The sequence below is a fragment of the Rattus norvegicus genome, chromosome 4 (assembly GCF_021556685.1).
Source record: "Rattus norvegicus strain SHRSP/BbbUtx chromosome 4, alternate assembly SHRSP_T2T, whole genome shotgun sequence".
Classification (NCBI taxonomy): domain Eukaryota; kingdom Metazoa; phylum Chordata; class Mammalia; order Rodentia; family Muridae; genus Rattus; species Rattus norvegicus.
The window spans coordinates 83,261,330-83,280,933 of record NC_141537.1 but is presented as its reverse complement, the minus strand read 5'-3'; the positions used below and the strand labels follow the sequence as shown (position 1 = coordinate 83,280,933).

General features: G+C 42.4%; 1 long non-coding RNA gene and 1 pseudogene across 1 annotated transcript; one reads left to right on the top strand and one right to left on the bottom strand.

The window, feature by feature from the left end:
- Positions 1 to 2,379, top strand: part of Ckmt1-ps1 (creatine kinase, mitochondrial 1, pseudogene 1) — a 39,879-nt pseudogene extending 37,500 nt beyond the window's left edge.
- Positions 2,380 to 15,086: 12,707 nt separating this feature from the next.
- On the bottom strand, positions 15,087 to 16,762 carry LOC147994864 (uncharacterized). The gene is made up of 3 exons (XR_015686007.1): positions 16,678 to 16,762; positions 16,360 to 16,543; positions 15,087 to 16,003 (listed from the first exon to the last, which is right to left on the bottom strand). It is a non-coding gene; the product is annotated as an uncharacterized LOC147994864 (long non-coding RNA).
- Between the last annotated feature and the right edge of the window lie 2,842 nt (positions 16,763 to 19,604).

The window sequence follows — 19,604 nt, the reverse complement described above, 5'->3', positions numbered from 1 at the left end:
TCTGGCTAGAACTTCAAGAACTATATTGAATACGTAGGGAGAGAGTGGGCAGCCTTGTCTAGTCCCTGATTTTAGTGGGATTGCTTCAAGTTTCTCTCCATTTAGTTTAATGTTAGCAACTGGTTTGCTGTATATGGCTTTTACTATGTTTAGGTATGGGCCTTGAATACCTATTCTTTCCAGGACTTTTATCATGAAGGGGTGTTGAATTTTGTCAAATGCTTTCTCAGCATCTAATGAAATGATCATGTGGTTCTGTTCTTTCAGTTTGTTTATATGATGGATCACGTTGATGGTTTTCCTTATATTAAACCATCCCTGCATGCCTGGGATGAAGCCTACTTGATCATGGTGGATGATTGTTTTGATGTGCTCTTGAATTCGGTTTGCCAGAATTTTATTGAGTATTTTTGTGTCGATATTCATAAGGGAAATTGGTCTGAAGTTCTCTTTCTTTGTTGGGTCTTTGTGTGGTTTAGGTATAAGAGTAATTGTGGCTTCATAGAAGGAATTCGGTAGGGCTCCATCTGTTTCAATTTTGTGGAATAGTTTGGATAATATTGGTATAAGGTCTTCTATGAAGGTTTGATAGAATTCTGCACTAAACCCGTCTGGACCTGGGCTCTTTTTGGTTGGGAGACCTTTAATGACTGCTTCTATTTCCTTAGGAGTTATGGGGTTGTTTAACTGGTTTATCTGTTCCTGATTTAACTTCGATACCTGGTATCTGTCTAGGAAATTGTCCATTTCCTGAAGATTTTCAAGTTTTGTTGAATATAGGTTTTTATAGTAAGATCTGATGATTTTTTGAATTTCCTCTGAATCTGTAGTTATGTCTTCCTTTTCATTTCTGATTTTGTTAATTTGGACGCACTCTCTGTGTCCTCTCGTTAGTCTGGCTAAGGGTTTATCTATCTTGTTGATTTTCTCAAAGAACCAACTTTTGGTTCTGTTGATTCTTTCTATGGTCCTTTTTGTTTCTACTTGGTTGATTTCAGCTCTGAGTTTGATTATTTCTTGCCTTCTACTCCTCCTGGGTGTATTTGCTTCTTTTTGTTCTAGAGCTTTTAGATGTGCTGTCAAGCTGCTGACATATGCTCTTTCCTGTTTCTTTCTGCAGGCACTCAGCGCTATGAGTTTTCCTCTTAGCACAGCTTTCATTGTGTCCCATAAGTTTGGGTATGTTGTACCTTCATTTTCATTAAATTCTAAAAAGTTTTTAATTTCTTTCTTTATTTCTTCCTTGACCAGGTTATCATTGAGTAGAGCATTGTTCAATTTCCACGTATATGTGGGCATTCTTCCCTTATTGTTATTGAAGACCAGTTTTAGGCCGTGGTGGTCCGATAGCACGCATGGGATTATTTCTATCTTTCTGTACCTGTTGAGGCCTGTTTTTTGACCAATTATATGGTCAATTTTGGAGAAAGTACCATGAGGAGCTGAGAAGAAGGTATATCCTTTTGCTTTAGGATAGAATGTTCTATAAATATCCGTTAAGTCCATTTGGCTCATGACTTCTCTTAGTCTGTCTACATCTCTGTTTAATTTCTGTTTCCATGATCTGTCCATTGATGAGAGTGGGGTGTTGAAATCTCCCACTATTATTGTGTGAGGTGCAATGTGTGTTTTGAGCTTTAGTAAGGTTTCTTTTACATATGTAGGTGCCCTTTTATTTGGGGCATAGATATTTAGGATTGAGAGTTCATCTTGGTGGATTTTTCCTTTGATGAATATGAAGTGTCCTTCCTTATCTTTTTTGATGACTTTTAGTTGAAAATTGATTTTATTTGATATTAGAATGGCTACTCCAGCTTGCTTCTTCTGACCATTTGCTTGGAAAATTGTTTTCCAGCAAGAAGACTTTCTTGATCTGGGTGAATGAGGAGGACCGCACATGGGCCATCTCTTTGGAGAAAGGTGATGTGAAGGGAGTGTTTGAGAAAGGTGGAGAAGCTGATCCAAAATTGAGGCTGGGAGCTCACGTAGAATAAGCATTTGGGATACATCTCTACCCGTCCATCTAACCTGGGGACTGGACTTCAGGCAGGAGTGCATCTTGAATTGCCACTGCTCAGCAGAGATAGCCTCTTCCCGGAGACCCTGGAGAACTTAAGATCCCCAAACTGTGGAACTGGAGGTGTGGACACGGCTGCCATAGGCAGCGTCTTTAACATCTCTGATTTGGATTGGTTTGGCAAGTTAGAGGTGGAGTTGGAACAACTGGTCACCAATGGAGTAAACTCTTTGATTGACTGTGAATGGTATCTGGAGAGAGGACAGGCTATCTCTTACCCACAGCAAACACTAACTCCCCATCCCCAGCAGATGAATCAAGATCCCAAAGGCTTCTGCAGTGTCCCATTCTACTTGCCCTAAACCTGCCCCACATTCCCTGTCCTAGTAAAGACTCCACATTATAAGAAGAAAACGTGGTTTTTCTTAGCAATATTGTCTGACATTTATGAATTTTCCAAACTACATTTATTTCTTTTCACTGTCACTGAAAATTAAATGGGTAACTTCTTTGCAGGGGTTTACATTTTATTTTGAACCCTTGTGCAAAAATATTATAAAATGTATTTAACATTAACCGGGCCCACATTTCTCGAGTTCTTATCCACAATAATCCCAAGTTAAATACGTATGCATTTGTGTGTGTGTTGGATTGTGTCCATAAGCTTTTAGACGGTGAAAAATCGGCCACTGGGGGAAAACTGGATATTTACATCAAACCTATTCAGTTACAGATTTGTAGAAGTCCCAACGCAGTATACAATTCCTATTTATCTCCCACAAGCACACAAATATTTGCATCAAACGACCCAATCGGAAGACCATTTATGGGGCGTTTAGGGTACTCCCTAATGTGGTAGGCCAAGTTAGAAACCCTGAGAGCACCAGTTCTGAACGTAAAGGCACTTGAGCATTAAACTAGAACAAGGCCAGATGATTCTTCCCTCTTCAGTTATTGTTATGCTGCTCTAGAAGAATGTTTAATGGCTTCTTTCTTGTAGCAAAATGAAATTACGATGGCAGGGTACTACTCTGTTTTCCTGTTGTGCTTTAGCTGACTCTGCCCAAATCCGAGGACCCAAATTTCATGTGGCCTCAAAAGTCGTGCTTATGAACTAGTCTGATGGCACTTACTGAAAGCAATGAGGACCCATAGGTCTGCTTACTAAATATATATTATGTATGCATTTGGATAAGATGGGCTGGGATTCATTCTAAGATGGGAACTAGCCATTCAGAACTGGGGGGGGGGGGGGTCTGGTGAGCAGTCCTGTACCCTGCCGTCATCCGGTAGAACCACACTCTTTCAAGTTTGATTTTTATAGTAATTTAATCACCATAATTGGTGGGCAAAGAAGAGGTGATTTCAATAATTCTTGTGGGTCCAAAGCCAAACAGATGTGGGTTTCAGTTCTCCTAAAGTGATTTTCCACATTGGCCTTTAAAGGCAGAGCTTCGAAGGCTTTTCTCTGTACTGCAGAGAGGGGCTGCCTCTGCCTCCTCTCATGGAAGGTGAGAAGCTTCATCCCTGGGGCACCACAGACTCCAAGAGTCTGTCTGCCCCTCTTGGCCTCAGCCCATCAGGAGCTAATGTCTGCTCGCTGAGACCTAGGAGGAGGCTTGCATTTTTTTCTGGCTGTTTCCTCATCTATGAAGCAAAATGACTGCATCCAAAATCTGCTATCTTTTCTAACTATAAATTCTATGAATTCATTATATTAAAATTACACTGTTGAGATCATTGTTTTCTATATAGATTGATATTTTAAAAATAAATGCAATCAAGAGACTATTAAAGTTTATCAAATGCTTTGATCTAATGTATGAGTCATTCAAACTAAGAGAGTTTTTTCCTGTGTTATTCATAAAGAGAATTATATCAGTGTTGGATTTAGCATTTCTTCTGAGTAGAAAGTAAAACTCTACACACACACACACACACACACACACACACACACACACACACACACTCCAAATCCCCAAGCTGATAATGAAATATGTCCTGTGGTGAGACTAAGCAGCTTCTTTAATTTGCTGCTTTAAAACTTGAGAATTAATATTTCAGTGTAGTATACTGGAATGCTGAAACGCCACACTTCATTGTGTCTAGTTTAAACAATACGCCGCATTTATTATCAAGTCAATTTTCCAGTGATGCATCAGGATGTAAGTGTATTCTGAATGGATCAATTAAAAGGTTCTCCAGCTCAATCACTTAGCATTTTCTGAAGCAGCAAATACCTGAAGCTCTGTCTTCACTCACTTTGCCTATTTCAAACAAACAAACAAATGGACTTCCTCCATTTTAAAAACAGTCCTGAAGAGAAAGCAATCAGGATGGGTAAACAAACCACTGAACATTTTTGTCCTAAGGTAATAGGTTTTAACAAGTGCTAAATCCAAACACATCCTCTACCTGACTATCTCTCTGTATCTGTGTGTCTCTGTGTCTCTCCCTGTGTGAGAGTGTGTGTGTGTGTGTGTGTGTGTGTGTGTGTGTGTGTGTGTGTGTGTGTGTGTGTTAAACCGGAGTCTGACATTGGTATCTTTGTCTATCATGCCCCACCTTAGTTTTTGAGGCAGCGTCTCTAATTGAATCCAGAGATCACTGATAGACTAGGTGAGCTAGGTTGCCAGTGAGCCCCGGGGGGCCCCCCGTTTCCTGCCTACCATCCATGCTAGGATTAAATAGTGCCAACACACTAGGCTTTTACGTGGGTACTGGGGGTTCAAACTCAGGCCCTCATGCTTGTCCAGCAAACAAATCATTTCCTAGTATGCCTTCTGTATCCTCCTCTGCTGGGCTGTATAAAACTAACCCATGGCTCTGCACCCAAATCCCGTGGGAGGGAGAGCTAAACCTTCAGAGAGGCAGACAAGCCTGGGAAACCAGAAGAGACTGCTCCCTGCACACACATCTCGGACGCCAGAGGAAAAAGCCAAAGACCATCTGGAACCCTGGTGCACTGAAGCTCCCGGAAGGGGCGGCACAGGTCTCCCTGGTTGCTGCCGCTGCAGAGAGCCCCTGGGCAGCACCCCACGAGCGAACCTGAGCCTCGGGACCACAGGTAAGACCAAATTCTCTGCTGCAAGAAAGCTGCCTGGTGAGCTTGGGACACGGAAGCAGAATTTCTCTAGGAGGCACGGTCTGTGTTTACCGGAAGTCCCACACCCGCGGATCCCGGCCCGCAGCAGCTCTCTGCTCCCAGACCCGGTGAGAGAGAGACCCAACCGCCTGGTCAGGTGGGCACTCCTGAGGCTGCAGAGCGGAAGAGACCACCAACACTGCTCACCCCTGCCCACATCCCTGGCCCAAGAGGAAACTGTATAAGGCCTCTGGGCTCCCGTGGGGGAGGGCCCAGGAGCGGCAGGACTTCTGCGCCTGAGACACCGCCGGAACCTGAAAGAAACAGACCGGATAAACAGTTCTCTGCACCCAAATCCCGTGGGAGGGAGAGCTAAACCTTCAGAGAGGCAGACAAGCCTGGGAAACCAGAAGAGACTGCTCCCTGCACACACATCTCGGACGCCAGAGGAAAAAGCCAAAGACCATCTGGAACCCTGGTGCACTGAAGCTCCCGGAAGGGGCGGCACAGGTCTTCCTGGTTGCTGCCGCTGCAGAGAGCCCCTGGGCAGCACCCCACGAGCGAACCTGAGCCTCGGGACCACAGGTAAGACCAAATTTTCTGCTGCAAGAAAGCTGCCTGGTGAACTCAAGACACAGGCCCACAAGAACAGCTGAAGACCTGTAGAGAGGAAAAACTACACGCCGGAAAGCAGAACACACTGTCCCCATAACTGACTGAAAGAGAGGAAAACAGGTCTACAGCACTCCTGACACACAGGCTTATAGGTCAGTCTAGCCACTGTCAGAAATAGCAGAACAAAGTAACACTAGAGATAATCTGATGGCGAGAGGCAAGCGCAGGAACCCAAGCAACAGAAACCAAGACTGCATGCCATCATCGGAGCCCAATTCTCCCGCCAAAACAAACATGGAATATCCAAACACACCAGAAAAGCAAGATCTAGTTTCAAAATCATATTTGATCATGATGCTGGAGGACTTCAAGAAAGACATGAACACACTTAGGGAAACACAGGAAATCATTAATAAACAAGTAGAGGCCTACAGAGAGGAATGGCAAAAATCCCTGAAAGAATTCCAGGAAAACACAATCAAACAGATGAAGGAATTAAAAATGGAAATAGAAGCAATCAAGAAAGAACACATGGAAACAACCCTGGATATAGAAAACCAAAAGAAGAGACAAGGAGCTGTAGATACAAGCTTCACCAACAGAATACAAGAGATGGAAGAGAGAATCTCAGGAGCAGAAGATTCCATAGAAATCATTGACTCAACTGTCAAAGATAATGTAAAGCGGAAAAAGCTACTGGTCCAAAACATACAGGAAATCCAGGACTCAATGAGAAGATCAAACCTAAGGATAATAGGTATAGAAGAGAGTGAAGACTCCCAGCTCAAAGGACCAGTAAATATCTTCAACAAAATCATAGAAGAAAACTTCCCTAACCTAAAAAAAGAGATACCCATAGGCATACAGGAAGCCTACAGAACTCCAAATAGATTGGACCAGAAAAGAAACACCTCCCGTCACATAATTGTCAAAACACTAAACGCACAAAATAAAGAAAGAATATTAAAAACAGTAAGGGAAAAAGGTCAAGTAACATATAAAGGGAGACCTATCAGAATCACACCAGACTTCTCGCCAGAAACTATGAAGGCCAGAAGATCCTGGACTGATGTTATACAGACCCTAAGAGAACACAAATGCCAGCCCAGATTACTGTATCCAGCAAAACTCTCAATTAACATTGATGGAGAAACCAAGATATTCCATGACAAAACCAAATTTACACAATATCTTTCTACAAATCCAGCACTACAAAGGATAATAAATGGTAAAGCCCAACATAAGGAGGCAAGCTATACCCTAGAAGAAGCAAGAAACTAATCGTCTTGGCAACAAAACAAAGAGAATGAAAGCACACAAACATAACCTCACATCAAATATGAATATAACGGGAAGCAATAATCACTATTCCTTAATATCTCTCAATATCAATGGCCTCAACTCCCCAATTAAAAGACATAGATTAACAAACTGGATACGCAACGAGGACCCTGCATTCTGCTGCCTACAGGAAACACACCTCAGAGACAAAGACAGACACTACCTCAGAGTGAAAGGCTGGAAAACAACTTTCCAAGCAAATGGTCAGAAGAAGCAAGCTGGAGTAGCCATTCTAATATCAAATAAAATCAATTTCCAACTAAAAGTCATCAAAAAAGATAAGGAAGGACACTTCATATTCATCAAAGGAAAAATCAACCAAGATGAACTCTCAATCCTAAATATCTATGCCCCAAATACAAGGGCACCTACATACGTAAAAGAAACCTTACTAAAGCTCAAAACACACATTGCACCTCACACAATAATAGTGGGAGATTTCAACACCCCACTCTCATCAATGGACAGATCATGGAAACAGAAATTAAACAGTGATGTAGACAGACTAAGAGAAGTCATGAGCCAAATGGACTTAACGGATATTTATAGAACATTCTATCCTAAAGCAAAAGGATATACCTTCTTCTCAGCTCCTCATGGTACTTTCTCCAAAATTGACCATATAATTGGTCAAAAAACGGGCCTCAACAGGTACAGAAAGATAGAAATAATCCCATGCGTGCTATCGGACCACCACGGCCTAAAACTGGTCTTCAATAACAATAAGGGAAGAATGCCCACATATACGTGGAAATTGAATAATGCTCTACTCAATGATAACCTGGTCAAGGAAGAAATAAAGAAAGAAATTAAAAACTTTTTAGAATTTAATGAAAATGAAGATACAACATACTCAAACTTATGGGACACAATGAAAGCTGTGCTAAGAGGAAAACTCATAGCGCTGAGTGCCTGCAGAAAGAAACAGGAAAGAGCATATGTCAGCAGCTTGACAGCACACCTAAAAGCTCTAGAACAAAAAGAAGCAAATACACCCAGGAGGAGTAGAAGGCAGGAAATAATCAAACTCAGAGCTGAAATCAACCAAGTAGAAACAAAAAGGACCATAGAAAGAATCAACAGGACCAAAAGTTGGTTCTTTGAGAAAATCAACAAGATAGATAAACCCTTAGCCAGACTAACGAGAGGACACAGAGAGTGCGTCCAAATTAACAAAATCAGAAATGAAAAGGGAGACATAACTACAGATTCAGAGGAAATTCAAAAAAATCATCAGATCTTACTATAAAAACCTATATTCAACAAAATTTGAAAATCTTCAGGAAATGGACTATTTCCTAGACAGATACCAGGTATCAAAGTTAAATCAGGAACAGATAAACCAGTTAAACAACCCCATAACTCCTAAGGAAATAGAAGCAGTCATTAAAGGTCTCCCAACCAAAAAGAGCCCAGGTCCAGATGGGTTTAGTGCAGAATTCTATCAAACCTTCATAGAAGACCTCATACCAATATTATCCAAACTATTCCACAAAATTGAAACAGATGGAGCCCTACCGAATTCCTTCTACGAATCTACAATTACTCTTATACCTAAACCACACAAAGACACAACAAAGAAAGAGAACTTCAGACCAATTTCCCTTATGAATATCGACGCAAAAATACTCAATAAAATTCTGGCAAACCGAATTCAAGAGCACATCAAAACAATCATCCACCATGATCAAGTAGGCTTCATCCCAGGCATGCAGGGATGGTTTAATATACGGAAAACCATCAACGTGATCCATTATATAAACAAACTGAAAGAACAGAACCACATGATCATTTCATTAGATGCTGAGAAAGCATTTGACAAAATTCAACACCCCTTCATGATAAAAGTCCTGGAAAGAATAGGAATTCAAGGCCCATACCTAAACATAGTAAAAGCCATATACAGCAAACCAGTTGCTAACATTAAACTAAATGGAGAGAAACTTGAAGCAATCCCACTAAAATCAGGGACTAGACAAGGCTGCCCACTCTCTCCCTACTTATTCAATATAGTTCTTGAAGTTCTAGCCAGAGCAATCAGACAACAAAAGGAGATCAAAGGGATACAGATCGGAAAAGAAGAGGTCAAAATATCACTATTTGCAGATGATATGATAGTATATTTAAGTGATCCCAAAAGTTCCACCAGAGAACTACTAAAGCTGATAAACAACTTCAGCAAAGTGGCTGGGTATAAAATTAACTCAAATAAATCAGTTGCCTTCCTCTATACAAAAGAGAAACAAGCCGAGAAAGAAATTAGGGAAACGACACCCTTCATAATAGACCCAAATAATATAAAGTACCTCGGTGTGACTTTAACCAAGCAAGTAAAAGATCTGTACAATAAGAACTTCAAGTCACTGAAGAAAGAAATTGAAGAAGACCTCAGAAGATGGAAAGATCTCCCATGCTCATGGATTGGCAGGATTAATATAGTAAAAATGGCCATTTTACCAAAAGCAATCTACAGATTCAATGCAATCCCCATCAAAATACCAATCCAATTCTTCAAAGAGTTAGACAGAACAATTTGCAAATTCATCTGGAATAACAAAAAACCCAGGATAGCTAAAGCTATCCTCAACAATAAAAGGACTTCAGGGGGAATCACTATCCCTGAACTCAAGCAGTATTACAGAGCAATAGTGATAAAAACTGCATGGTATTGGTACAGAGACAGACAGATAGACCAATGGAATAGAATTGAAGACCCAGAAATGAACCCACACACCTATGGTCACTTGATTTTTGACAAAGGAGCCAAAACCATCCAATGGAAAAAAGATAGCATTTTCAGCAAATGGTGCTGGTTCAACTGGAGGGCAACATGTAGAAGAATGCAGATCGATCCATGCTTATCACCCTGTACAAAGCTTAAGTCCAAGTGGATCAAGGACCTCCACATCAAACCAGACACACTCAAACTAATAGAAGAAAAACTAGGGAAGCATCTGGAACACATGGGCACTGGAAAAAATTTCCTGAACAAAACACCAATGGCTTATGCTCTAAGATCAAGAATTGACAAATGGGATCTCATAAAACTGCAAAGCTTCTGTAAGGCAAAGGACACTGTGGTTAGGACAAAACGGCAACCAACAGATTGGGAAAAGATCTTTACCAATCCTACAACAGATAGAGGCCTTATATCCAAAATATACAAAGAACTCAAGAAGTTAGACCGCAGGGAAACAAATAACCCTATTAAAAAATGGGGTTCAGAGCTGAACAAAGAATTCACAGCTGAGGAATGCCGAATGGCTGAGAAACACCTAAAGAAATGTTCAACATCTTTAGTCATAAGGGAAATGCAAATCAAAACAACCCTGAGATTTCACCTCACACCAGTGCGATTGGCTAAGATCAAAAACTCAGGTGACAGCAGATGCTGGCGAGGTTGTGGAGAAAGAGGAACACTCCTCCATTGTTGGTGGGATTGCAGACTGGTAAAACCATTCTGGAAATCAGTCTGGAGGTTCCTCAGAAAATTGGACATTGAACTGCCTGAGGATCCAGCTATACCTCTCTTGGGCATATACCCAAAAGATGCCTCAACATATAAAAGAGACACGTGCTCCACTATGTTCATCGCAGCCTTATTTATAATAGCCAGAAAATGGAAAGAACCCAGATGCCCTTCAACAGAGGAATGGATACAGAAAATGTGGTACATCTACACAATGGAATACTACTCAGCTATCAAAAACAACGAGTTTATGAAATTCGTAGGCAAATGGTTGGAACTGGAAAATATCATCCTGAGTGAACTAACCCAATCAGAGAAAGACATACATGGTATGCACTCATTGATAAGTGGCTATTAGCCCAAATGCTTGAATTACCCTAGATCCCTAGAACAAACGAAACTCAAGACGGATGATCAAAATGTGAATGCTTCACTCCTTCTTTAAATGAGGAAAAAGAATACCCTTGGCAGGGAAGGGAGAGGCAAAGATTAAAACAGAGACTGAAGGAACACCCATTCAGAGCCTGTCCCACATTTGGCCCATACATATACAGCCACCCAATTGGACTAGATGGATGAAGCAAAGAAGTGCAGACCGACAGGAGCCGGATGTAGATCGCTCCTGAGAGACACAGCCAGAATACAGCAAATACAGAGGCGAATGCCAGCAGCAAACCACTGAACTGAGAATAGGTCCCCTATTGAAGGAATCAGAGAAAGAACTGGAAGAGCTTGAAGGGGCTCGAGACCCCAAAAGTACAACAATGCCAAGCAACCAGAGCTTCCAGGGACTAAGCCACTACCTAAAGACTATACATGGACTGACCCTGGACTCTGACCCCATAGGTAGCAATGAATATCCTAGTAAGAGCACCAGTGGAAGGGGAAGCCCTGGGTCCTGCTAAGACTGAACCCCCAGTGAACTAGTCTATGGGGGGAGGGCGGCAATGGTGGGAGGGTTGGGAGGGGAACACCCATAAGGAAGGGGAGGGGGGAGGGGGATGTTTGCCCGGAAACCGGGAAAGGGAATAACACTCGAAATGTATATAAGAAATACTCAAGTTAATAAAAAAAAACAAAAAAACAAAAAAAAAAAAGTTGAAGGAAAAAAAAAAAAAAACTAACCCATGGACAACAAAAATTCACATAAAGCTAAAAATTTAGATACTTTCTTTACTCTATCAGGAGCACAAAGCACCACTGGACAAGTCCAAGGCTAGACCTGAGGTTTTGTTGTTGTCTGTTTGTTTGTTTTGAGATTATAATCTATCTGCATCAATTCCCTCTTTCACTTCCTCCCTCCAAACACCCCTATAACTTCCCTTACTCTCTTTCAAGTCCACAACCTCTTTTTTCAATAATTGTTGAGTAGGAGAAACAGCAGAATTCTAACTTAAAACTCACCACATAAAGTCCCAGGGCCAACAGCACCAGCAGCACCTAGAACTTGAACTAAGTGATCTCAGTGGAACGGAACTGCAGAATCTCAGTGCTGGTCCCATGGACTTAGAAACGGTGTCTGACAACATCGGCAGAGGATGTACTAGAGCATGTGTGTTCTGTGCAGTGACTTCCTCCTAATGGGTTTTGTGCTATCCCTTCAGTTAAAGCCTGTGGCTGTTGTCCCTGTATGTGGGCGCTCCTTCCAGCCAGCGTGCTTAGTTAAAACGAATGCTTCTCTGCTCTCATACCAAGCTTAACAGTTCCCCATCAAAACAGAACTAGGAGCAACTTTTCTCCCAGAGCAGAGGTTCTCAAATCTGTCTACACATTAGAATCATCTAGAGAGCATTTGAATGAGCAAAACTGTGGCCACCCTGAGACTTGTGGAAGCAGAAGCTTCAGTGGAGCAGTGGTCCTCAAACTCTGCATGTGTCTGAATCCCTGAAGGGTTGGCTAACACACAGCAGACTGAGCCTTGAACCCAGTCTCTCAGTAGGGTCAGTGCAGAGCCTGAGAACCTGCACACACACACACACACACACACACACACACACACACACACACATATCACACCACAGATACATACATACCACACCACACATACACACACACACACACACACACACACACACACACACACACACGCACACACACACACACACACAGGTGATGCTCACTGGTGGTTATCCATGGACCACATTTTGAGAAACACTCTTCAAGGAGCTAATCTTAGATGGTAGAATTTTCCAGAAACCCTTAAAAAGAACTGAATGTGTAGTCTTATTTTATAGCTGTTATTCTAAAGAAAGAGAAGAGGAGTGTTTAAAATAGTCAGATTGGGTCCTATCTCTCTTGTAAAATCTGTGTCATCATAGTAAATTATACTCACCTAATTTCTTACAGACCATTCACAGTTCCGTTCCTTGGCTAACCAAATATTGAGTGGGGTTTTTGTTCAAATATGCATTCCTTTTGACCAGTATGTGACCTCTACACTGTAGCCATTTTTGGTTATATATATTTTTTGAATCCCTAGATACTAACTGCCAGGGTAAACATACAAACATGTCCAGTGGCCTATAATTCTTCCAATACCAGCCTCCTGAAAATGGAAAATTACTCAGTTAGGAAATCACAAAGTTAACTGAAATCTTCATTTCTCACCAAGCTGTCATCCCTTAACAACACGTAAATGTAATGAAATTTCTGAGAATATCCACAACTATTAGACAGGAAAATTATCTCCTTAAAGTCTAGTCATTCCTCTGATAAGTATGATATTCTCAGTGGGAGCATGGAGAAGCACATTCCAAGCAAACCCAGAGAGCTAAGGGCTGAGGAAGGTGAACTGCCCTCCCTGCTGGACTGAAAGGAAACACATAAAAACAAAACAGAAAAGGGAGCATACAAAACAAAATGGATAGCGGATATAACAGGGATCAAAAATATATGGCATAAACATGGACTTAGAGGGACCAGAAATGACTGAATAATTGTATTTCAACTTCCCAAATCCTGGCGATACCAATTCTGGACTGATTATTGTGTAATATGTACAATTGACTTGAAGGTAATTTTGTCACTCAAACATATTATCAAAGCCCACTTTGGCTCTGACGCTTCCGGAATACGATGTGACAAGAATGAAAATGTGTCTACTTAACAGAGAGAAAGTGGTAAGCAGATGCATACTAGGGTCTTTTTGTTTCCCTTGGATGAAAATTGAACCTAGAACCTATCATTGCTAGGTAAATGTCCTTCCTCCAAGCTACATTCCCAGCCCTTTCTGTAGCCCTCTTACCTCTCCCATTGCTGAGACAGAAGTAACTTAAGAAAGGAAGAGTTTACTGTGGCTCACAGTTCAAGGGAACTGCCCATCATGATGGGAAATGCCCAAGGGCCTGAGACACTGCTCTCACTCTCAGGAGGCACTGCCGCTCACAGCAGTCAGGAAGCAGATAAAGGATGCGCATGCTCAGCTTGCTCTGTTATCCTGTTGGTGCTAACCTTACCCTCTTGGTCCTAGCAGGCCAGGAAAGCCTTGAAAGTATGCTCTTCCGGTCTCAGACTCCTGAGCAGCTGGCACTGCATACCTGGACTTCTAAGGCATGGCTTCCCAATGTCCTTAGGTAGCATAAACACATACCACCCTTTCTTTCTCACTGAACCTTCTGTGGGGTGGACCTGTTCTGTCTGTGTGAGTGTTACCATATCGGCCTTTTCCTGCTGGAAATAGGATTACAGTAACTGAGGAGTCTGAATTTTGAATGCACTGAATGTTATCTTAAAACGCAGACACCACCTACCAGTCTACACCTCCAGGAACGGAGAACAGCGGCCGAGCACATTTACTGATTTTTCTGTCCACAAGTTCACCGCCATACCTAAAAACCTACCTCAGGCTTCACTCCTTGCAATTCTCAGATCAAAAAGACGATAAGCTTTAAAAGGAAAGTGGAGGGAGGGGGCTCGAGTTAATTTTGTATAATCACAACAGAAAGACTTCCAGAGTGAAATCCACACTCTTTGAAAAGCCACAGACTTCCTCCGTTTTATAAACAGTCCTGAAGAGAAAGAGATCAGGATGGGCAGCCGTGGCAGTGTTTATAGATCCCGGTCTGAAAGGGGCTTCTTTAAAGGTCCGATCTCTACAGACTTCAATTGTGCCACCCAGTGGCAGCATGCTTGCTTGAATTTCTGACTGCTACAGGATCATTTTAGCCAAGCACAAGCCAAAAAGTATCCTATCCTGGCAGGAGGCAAAGTGTGACAGTCAGGAGTGTGGTGGGGGTAGAGATTGATAACAGGATGGACTGACCTGTCCTTTCACAATCACTTCCTGCTTTTCTCTTACAACCCGTTTAAGTAGAAACCTAAAACAGCAACAATCCATTTGGCGGGTTATTGTGTTTAAAATTCAAGAACTTTCTCCCTGAATGCCTTCAGCCCAATATATTTATATTACCAGAACGTATCTTCCACTCATCAAATTTTATGTGAAGGTGTTGGATGAGTCTTTGCCTTTGATTAAGACTTTTTTTTAAAAAAGTAGAAGTTTTAGTGAGCCAGAAACATTTGGTAACATCATTTTCTGAGGATTTAAAAACACTTCAACATAAAATTAAATGCAGATGTATAATTTGAAAGCTCATGAATCACCAGAGTATGTACATTTATAATTACACTAAGCCAATGTATTCCAAAACCCACATTAGTGTCTGGCTCTTGTAGCTAATCCTCGGGAAAAGAATTTGAATGTGTTCCACACAATACATCCTCAATATCCGTCAGTGACTGACCAACGCTCAAATCCCTCAGATAAAATGGAGGAGTATTTGGATACAACCTAGAAAAATCCTGCAGTCTCCTTTAAATCATGTCTGGATTATTTATAATATAGAATACACTGGGAGTGTGGTGGGAACTGTTCTTAGGCAGCATTATTTGGAGAATAAGCACAAGAACAAGAGCCTACACATGTTCAGGACAGAAGCATTTCTTTTCCCCCATAAAAATTCAATCTGCCGTTCATTGATCCATGGGTATGGAACCCAGGCTATGAAGGGCCAGCCGTATTGCATTTTACTTAGAATATACTACTATAGACTTGATTGTAGAATTGATTTCATTTTCCAGTGTCTGGGTTTTCACTCACGGGGTTGGGGTTGAGGGAATGCTCAGTCTAAAATACAGGCGGTTCCTTTTATATGTAGATCCTAGGGAGCAAGGAAAAGAGCAAAAGTAACCGAGTATGACTGTGCCATTCACAATCCACTGTCATTTCAAGGAGCAGACAGCACGCCTCTGGCTGCTGTGACATGAGAGAGAGCCACAGCCCACACTGGATTTGGCGGAGAATCTTCTGGACGTTTAAGATTTCACACAGAGTAACTCCGGGTGACATATTGAAGTGGCAGAAGCTGCAGTTCTTCCCTGGATCATATGTAGAGAGCTGAGGAAATGTATGACTTTCGAGCAGCCTGACTGGCATGAGTTGACATTTCTGCTGGCACTTCCGGCAGAAAGACAAAGCCTGAAGAAACAGGAAGTTTTAATGGAGACTAGGGAGCAGCACTTTTATTGAGACCTACACTGAATAAGCAACACAAGGCTGTTGGTCACTCCCTGCGATTGAGAAGAAGACCCCCTTATCCCAGGCTCCCTAGCATCATGCCCAGAGGGTGTCCCCATAGCAAACTGGACAGACACTGGACTCTGTCCTTTGTGGACATCACCACTGCTGCCTTACAGTCATGGCAGATAATTTAGACTCTGTGGGGGTCAAATGGGAGGATCTGACAGAAAGTACACTAGGAAGATGTAAGGAGGGAGACTTTGGTCCACTGTGATCCATACACTAATTCTGAGCTTAGGTGAGGACCTACCTACCCATGAATCCCTCAGTTCTGGAGTCCACATTTGTGAGCTCGGTGAATTCCAGTCCAAAAGCATTTGAAAGAGTATCTTCCTAGACCAGACGAGATCGGGCACGTTAAGGGTGGCATGGCGGTAGATTTGAAAGACTATCTTACAGGTTCTAAATATGCACGTGCTGATGCTCTTATGATGATTCCTGAAACAATATAGTAGCACAAAACTTTACATATAGTTTGCATCGTGTGGTATTATACTTTGTCTGGAGGTGATTTAAAAGTACACAACACATGTGCAGATTATGCAAATACTACAGCATTTCATGAAATGGACCTGAGCATGTGAGGGCTTTGCCATTCCTTGAGGGGGTGGGTGCCCTGGAACAAGTCCTCTGTAGATCCCAGGAGACAACTGACTTCTACAAAAAGAAAAGTGAAGAGAAGGTTTCTGCATAGAAGGCTTCTCAATGTCCCTAAGAGCTCCTCGATCAGGTTTCTGTCATAGTACTCATCTGATTGCCTACTGGTTGGCCACTGACTTCTCCATCTCCACCAACTCAGACTTAGCCATGGCTTTTTCCTCTATACATAAGACATGCCCTGGCTCACAGAAAAGCCTTCTGAATGTGTTGCTATAAGAAGACTTGCTCTTCTCTCTCGCTCTCCCTCTCCCCCTCCCCTCCCCCTCTCTTCCCTCTCCCCTTGCCCCCTCCCCCTGTGTGTGTGTGTGTGTGTGTGTGTGTGTGTGTGTGTGTGTGTGTGATTTCTATGTGCATGCAAGTACACCATGGTGCATTTAATGGAGGTCAGAGGACATCTTTGTGTAGTCGAGCACCCCATCCTCTTCTCCCTTTGCTTGAACTCAAGTCGTCAGGCTCCCCAGCAAGTGCCATTGCCTCTCACTGATCATCAGCTGATTTTTCCACTAGCGCCTCTTCTTGAGACTAGATCCTTTAGTTTGTCTTAGCTTGTTCTTATTATGTATTTTTAAATTATTTTATTTACTTACATTCCAAATGCTGCCCCCTCCCAGTCCTCCCTCCCAGAATTCTTCACCCCTCCCACTCCCCTTTGCCTCTGAGAGGGTGCTGTCTCCCCCACCCTGGGCATCTCCCTTGCCTGGGGCATCAAGTCTCTACAGGATTAGGAGCATCTGCTCCCACTGAGGCCTGGTAAGCCTGGGACTGACTTACCAACAGGACAAAACTTCAGAACTCTGTGAATGAGCAGAGATGTAATTGGAAGATTCTGGAGATGCTGATACAGTTAAACCAGAGAAAAGGAAAACTATTAAGGGAATTGCTGAGAAGAGCATGCAAGATCTAGCATAAGGGGAATGAAGGGAAGAAGAGAGGGAGGGAAGGAGGCGGGAGGCAGAAAGCCAAACCTCGCTTGTGAGCTTGAAGTTTTTAATCCTGTGTGTGACAGTAACACTCAGCAGTGCAGTTGCTCTGAGCCTTTTCTGGGGATGGGGTCTTTTGAGTAGAGTCCACTCTGGACTCCAGGGTGGACTTTGCAGTCCTGCCTTCGCCTGCAGGGTGCTGACATCACAGGCACGGGCCAACAACAATGCTGAAAAAGAACTGGGTCAGCTCTAGTTGGGGTGAAGTTGAAGTCCTTCCACTGGAAGGACTCAGTATAGACCATCGATCAACTTAATCCTCTGTGTCTGGGGAAAGAGTGTGTAGATTTGACAGAGCTCATTATCCTTTCTTCCTTGTGGTGGTCAGATACACAGAACATCAAATTTACCACTTTGTTTTCAAAGCAGGTGGATAGCATCAAATACATTCATCTTGTTGGGTACACATCAGCACCCGCGTACCTCGGAATTTTCATCCAAGTGAACCTCTACAGCCAGTGACTCCCCATCTCCTGCAATTCCTGCTCCTCGGCAGCCAGCGTGTTACCTTTTGTCTCTGTTAATTGGACGCATCCAGAATCCTTACATAAATGGAAGTGTACAGTTAGCATCCATTCCACTTAGAGCGATGTCTCCAGGTCCATCCACATGCAGCCTACATCAGAGCAGCCTTCCTGTCTGGTGAATGAAGGCCCCTCCTATGTGTGTCACATTTTGTTTATCTGTTCATCCACTCGTGGGCAGCAGGGATACTTTTCTCCTTTATTGGGAAAATGTGCGACAAATATCTGCTCAGGCTCATGCTTTTAATTCTTCTCAGTACCCGCTCAACAATGGAATCACGAAGGTCATAACTCTGTTTAATTTACCAAGACTCCATGTCCATCTTGTTTTAAATTAGCTTTTTAATTGCCATTCAGTAGTTGCTTTCATGGTGAGACCTTTGTACAAATTCATTGTTCTCCCTCGCTCATCGGCACCAGCTACCCTCCCCTGCCTCCTCTTCACCATCATGTTGGTCCTTCCCTTCCTCCAAAGTAGCCTCCTTTCTGCCTCTGGGGCACACGCACACACACATACACACACACACACACACACACACTCTCACACACACATACACACACACTCACACACATATACACACACTCTCACACACACATACACACACTCTCTCACACACACATACACACACTCTCTCTCACACACACATACACACACTCTCTCACACACACATACACACACTCTCTCTCTCTCTCACACACACACACACACACACACACACTCACACACACCCTTGCCCAAGTCTCTCATCAGCTGCTCTCTCAATGCTGGTCATTCACACCGGAGTAAGATAGACTTTCAATATATTTCTAATTTGCATTTCCTTGGAGGCTAAGAAGGTTGAGCATCTTTCATATATTTGTTGCTTATTTGTATTTCTTCTTTCATTTAGTTTATTTTCCAAGTTATTATTAGATGATTTGGGGGTTGGTGTTTACTTTTTTGTGTTCTTTACAGATTTAAGATATGACTCTTCTGCCTGAAGTATAATTGGCAAAAACTTCCTCCTGTTCTGTGGGATGTCTTGTGTGTGTGTGTGTGTGTGTGTGTGTGTGTGTGTGTGTGTGTCTGTGTCTGTGTGTGTGTCTGTGTGTGTGTGTGTGTCTGTGTGTACAGGAAAAGCACAGTTTCAGTTTTATGCAATCTGACTTTTTTAAGTTCTTGCAAGTATATCCTGAGCTATCGGGACCTTCCACAAAGCCTTTGTTTGTTCCTACATTTTGAAATGATTTTACCAATGTTTCCCTCTGGCAGTTTCAGAGTTTGGGGTCTTACATTAATGTCTTTGATCTGAGTTTAATAAGAATCACTATTACTCTTTTTACTTTTTATAAACA